Raw genomic sequence first — 6,000 nt, 5'->3', positions numbered from 1 at the left:
TGAAGCGGTATTGCTGCAAGCCGTTCCTCGGCATTAGGCCACGCCCCCTGTGACGTAACAGGTAATGGGCTGATCCGCCACGCTACTTACTTGATTACCGCAAGGCGTAGGATTCACAAAGCGACTTGGAGTTCTGAAGTAAGTACTCAGGTTGTACATCCTTAAAAGACTATTCTGTGCACAGATAATCTCTCTTTCAAAAAGCGTGTTTGAATCACGCCCCTGTGACATAACAGGGATTCACAGTAACCAGAGTAATTCATTATTGCAAAGGCAGCATCATTAATATTGTGAGACAGACAGATTAAGTTAAGCTAAGTCAATTCAAAAATATTCCATAGAGCTTTCCTATATTTTGTTTGCTCGAAGTATTGCCTATCACTACATCAACTACTTAAAGACTAACTCACAACTTTACCATCGTTGCTACTTTTCATTTTGTGGCAGCTGGGTATTTTTGTGATACACACTAACAATTTCTATAGTTATATACACATGATAAAGTTCTGCAGCTGAGAATCCTCTTTAAGAAGTATAAGATTATTATTACAGAGCTAAACCTTACAGCCCGTTTTTTTAAAAATACTATTAAAAACAGGGGCACTTTCATTCATCAAAGTTTACAAAGCAGCCGTTTTGATTAAAAACTTACCTTTTCTTCTTTTCACAGACAGAGCAGCTTCCCCCTCTCTTCACATGTCAGCAATGACTAATCCGGCTTCCTCCAATCACAGCATGGCCTCAGGCAATGACTACCCTGGGGGGAAAGCCGTGATTGGAGGAAGCCGGATTAGTCATTGCTGACGTGTGAAGAGAGGATTTCCAGGAGGGGGAAGCTGCTCTGGCTGTGAAAAGAAAAAAGTGGTAAGTTTTTAATCAAAACGGCTGCTTTGTAAACTTTGATGAATGAAAGTGCCCCTGTTTTTAATAGTATTTTTTTAAAAATGGTCTTTCATTCACCAAAGTTTACCTTCACTTTAATACTGCAGTTTCTTCTATTCTTGCCACGGTATGTTTGTCTCGTGCAGTCTCTACTGCGCATAACTGCGTCGGACAAACATATATGGCCTTTTATTAATAGGATATATATATATAGACATATACAGTATATAAGTGCATTGGAGCCCTTTGCAGTTAAGTAGATGAAAACATGTAAAAGCATATTTATGCGATATTCATTTTTAATAAAGTGTTATACTGTGTATTTACAGTAAATATTTAATGTTACAATGTTCTGCACAAATGGAATATGTTCTAAATATTTATAAATAGATATTCCTATATATATATCTGTTTATATCTATACCTATATATAATCATCTATATATAGGTATAGATATATAGTGAGGGATACTTATCAAGCCGTCAACCGCAAATATGCTGGAATCCCGCAGCGTAATTGTGGAGAGCTTGATTCCCCTTAGTTATCAAAGCCTACAGATCAGCAAAAGTAGAAATTTGTGACGTAACGATCCGCCGGTCTCAGTCCGACACAGATCGATGCTTACGTCATTACAGATGTTCCGAATGAAAATTCGGCACTATCTGACTGCTTTTGCTAGTTAAAAAATATCTAACAGGTACGCTCACCACTATTCCAGCCCAGCGTACCTGGTTTTCAATCGGCTGCCCTAGAGGCCGCGGATGCCATAGGAATCAATGGGAGTCTGAAAGCAACGAAAGCTTATGTTCGCTGCTGCCCGATATCCCATTGATTCCTATGGGGGAATAAAAGTTATGTTTACGCCTAACACCCTAATATAAACCCCGAGTCTAAACACCCCTAATCTGCTGCCCCCTACACCTACTTATTAACCCCTAATCTAACGCCCCGACACTGCCGCCACCTACATTATACTTATTAACCCCTAATCTGCTGCCCCTATACCGCCGCCACCTACAGGGTTTTTTTATTTTGGGGGGCTTTTTATTTTCATAGGGCTCTTAGATTAGGTGTAATTAGTTTAAATCTTTGATAATTTATTTTTTATTTTGTGTAACTTAGTGTTTTTTTTTTGTAACTTAGGCCTAGATTTAGAGTTCGGCGGTAGCCGTGAAAACCAGCGTTAGAGGCTCCTAACGCTGGTTTTAGGCTACCGCCGGTATTTGGAGTCACTCAAAATAGGGTCTAACGCTCACTTTTCAGCCGCGACTTTTCCATACCGCAGATCCCCTTACGTCAATTGCGTATCCTATCTTTTCAATGGGATCTTTCTAACGCTGGTATTTAGAGTCGTTTCTGAAGTGAGCGTTAGAGCTCTAACGACAAAACTCCAGCCGCAGGAAAATAGCAGGAGTTAAGAGCTTTCTGGGCTAACGCCGGTTCATAAAGCTCTTAACTACTGTACCCTAAAGTACACTAACACCCATAAACTACCTATGTACCCCTAAACCGAGGTCCCCCCACATCGCCGCCACTCGATTAAAATTTTTTAACCCCTAATCTGCCGACCGCCACCTACGTTATACTTATGTACCCCTAATCTGCTGCCCCTAACACCGCCGACCCCTGTATTACATTTATTAACCCCTAACCTGCCCCCCACAACGTCGCCGCCAGCTACTTACAATAATTAACCCCTAATCTGCCGACCGCAAAGCGCCGCCACCTACGTTATCCTTATGTACCCTAATCTGCTGCCCCTAACACCGCCGACCCCTATATTATATTTATTAACCCCTAATCTGCCCCCCTCAACGTCGCCGACACCTGCCTACACTTATTAACCCCTAATCTGCCGAGCGGACCTGAGCGCTACTATAATAAAGTAATTAACCCCTAATCCGCCTCACTAACCCTATCATAAATAGTATTAACCCCTAATTTGCCCTCCCTAACATCGCCGACACCTAACTTCAATTATTAACCCCTAATCTGCCGACCGGAGCTCACCGCTATTCTAATAAATGTATTAACCCCTAAAGCTAAGTCTAACCCTAACACTAACACCCCCCTAACTTAAATATAATTTAAATCTAACGAAATAAATTAACTCTTATTAAATAAATTATTCCTATTTAAAGCTAAATACTTACCTGTAAAATAAATCCTAATATAGCTACAATATAAATTATAATTATATTATAGCTATTTTAGGATTAATATTTATTTTACAGGCAACTTTGTAATTATTTTAACCAGGTACAATAGCTATTAAATAGTTAAGAACTATTTAATAGTTACCTAGTTAAAATAATAACAAATTTACCTGTAAAATAAATCCTAACCTAAGTTATAATTAAACCTAACACTACCCTATCAATAAATTAATTAAATAAACTACCTACAATTACCTACAATTAACCTAACACTACACTATCAATAAATAAATTAAATACAAATGCTACAAATAACTACAATTACATAAACTAACTAAAGTACAAAAAATAAAAAAGAACTAAGTTACAAAAAATAAAAAAATATTTACAAACATAAGAAAAATATTACAACAATTTTAAACTAATTACACCTACTCTTAGCCCCCTAATAAAATAACAAAGACCCCCAAAATAAAAAAATGCCCTACCCTATTCTAAATTAATTGAGTTAAAAGCTCTTTTACCTTACCAGCCCTGAACAGGGCCCTTTGCGGGGCATGCCCCAAGAAAATCAGCTCTTTTGCCTGTAAAAAAAAACATACAATACCCCCCCCCAACATTACAACCCACCACCCACATACCCCTAATCTAACCCAAACCCCCCTTAAATAAACCTAACACTAAGCCCCTGAAGATCTTCCTACCTTGTCTTCACCATCCAGGTATCACCGATCCGTCCTGGCATCCGGTGCTGAAGAGGTCCAGAAGAGGCTCCAAAGTCTTCCTCCTATCCGGCAAGAAGAGGACATCCGGACCGGCAAACATCTTCTCCAAGCGGCATCTTCGATCTTCTTCCATCCGGTGCGGAGCGGGTCCATCTTGAAGCAGCCGACGCGGATCCATCCTCTTCTTCCGGCGTCTCCCGATGAATGACGGTTCCTTTAAGGGACGTCATCCAAGATGGCGTCCCTCGAATTCCGATTGGCTGATAGGATTCTATCAGCCAATCGGAATTAAGGTAGGAATATTCTGATTGGCTGATGGAATCAGCCAATCAGAATCAAGTTCAATCCTATTGGCTGATCCAATCAGCCAATCAGATTGAGCTCGCATTCTATTGGCTGTTCCGATCAGCCAATAGAATGCGAGCTCAATCTGATTGGCTGATTGGATCAGCCAATCGGATTGAACTTGATTCTGATTGGCTGATTCCATCAGCCAATCAGAATATTCCTACCTTAATTCTGATTGGCTGATAGAATCCTATCAGCCAATCGGAATTCGAGGGACGCCATCTTGGATGACGTCATTTAAAGGAACCGTCATTCGTCGTTCAGCTCGTCGGCCAGGATGGATGTTCCGCGGTGGAGGTCTTCAGGATGCTGCCGCTTCGCTCCGGATGGATGCCGCTTGGATGAAGACTTCAATCGGATGGAAGAACTCTTCTGCCCCGCTTGGATGAAGACTTCAGCTGGATCATGGACCTCTTCAGCCCCCCGCTTGGGCCAGGACATCGGAGGAGCTCTTCTGGACCGATCGGTGAACCTGGTATGGTGAAGACAAGGTAGGAAGATCTTCAGGGGCTTAGTGTTAGGTTTATTTAAGGGGGGTTTGGGTTAGATTAGGGGTATGTGGGTGGTGGGTTGTAATGTTGGGGGGGGGTATTGTATGTTTTTTTTTACAGGCAAAAGAGCTGATTTTCTTGGGGCATGCCCCGCAAAGGGCCCTGTTCAGGGCTGGTAAGGTAAAAGAGCTTTTAAATGTATTAATTTAGAATAGGGTAGGGCATTTTTTTATTTTGGGGGTCTTTGTTATTTTATTAGGGGGCTTAGAGTAGGTGTAATTAGTTTAAAATTGTTGTAATATTTTTCTTATGTTTGTAAATATTTTTTTATTTTTTGTAACAGTTCTTTTTTATTTTTTGTACTTTAGTTAGTTTATGTAATTGTAGTTATTTGTAGGAATTGTATTTAATTTATTTATTGATAGTGTAGTGTTAGGTTAATTGTAGGTAATTGTAGGTAGTTTATTTAATTAATTTATTGATAGGGTAGTGTTAGGTTTAATTATAACTTAGGTTAGGATTTATTTTACAGGTAATTTTGTTATTATTTTAACTAGGTAACTATTAAATAGTTCTTAACTATTTAATAGCTATTGTACCTAGTTAAAATAATTACCAAGTTGCCTGTAAAATAAATATTAATCCTAAAATAGCTACAATGTAATTATAATTTATATGGTAGTTATATTAGGATTTTTTTTTACAGGTAAGTATTTAGCTTTAAATAGGAATAAGTTATTTAATAAGAGTTAATTAATTTCGTTAGATTTAAATTATATTTAAGTAAGGGGGGTGTTAGTGTTAGGGTTAGACTTAGCTTTAGGGGTTAATACATTTATTAGAATAGCGGTGAGCTCCGGTCGTCAGATTAGGGGTTAATAATTGAAGTTAGGTGTCGGCGATGTTAGGGAGGGCAGATTAGGGGTTAATACTATTTATGATAGGGTTAGTGAGGCGGATTAGGGGTTAATAACTTTATTATAGTAGCGCTCAGGTCCGCTCGGCAGATTAGGGGTTAATAAGTGTAGGCAGGTGTCGGCGACATTGTGGGGGGCAGGTTAGGGGTTAATAAATATAATATAGGGGTCGGCGGTGTTAGGGGCAGCAGATTATGGGTACATAAGGATAACATAGGTGGCGGCGCTTTGCGGTCGGAAGATTAGGGGTTAATTATTGTAGGTAGCTGGCGGCGACGTTGTGGGGGGGCAGGTTAGGGGTTAATAAATATAATATAGGGGTCGGCGATGTTAGGGCAGCAGATTAGGGGTACATAGGGATAACGTAGGTAGCGGCGGTTTACGGAGCGGAAGATTAGGGGTTAATAATATAATGCAGGGGTCAGCGATAGCGGGGGCGGCAGATTAGGGGTTAATAAGTGTAAGGTTAGGGATGTTTAG

The sequence above is a fragment of the Bombina bombina genome, chromosome 1, assembly GCF_027579735.1.
Source record: "Bombina bombina isolate aBomBom1 chromosome 1, aBomBom1.pri, whole genome shotgun sequence".
NCBI lineage: Eukaryota > Metazoa > Chordata > Amphibia > Anura > Bombinatoridae > Bombina > Bombina bombina.
This window is presented reverse-complemented; position numbering follows the sequence as displayed.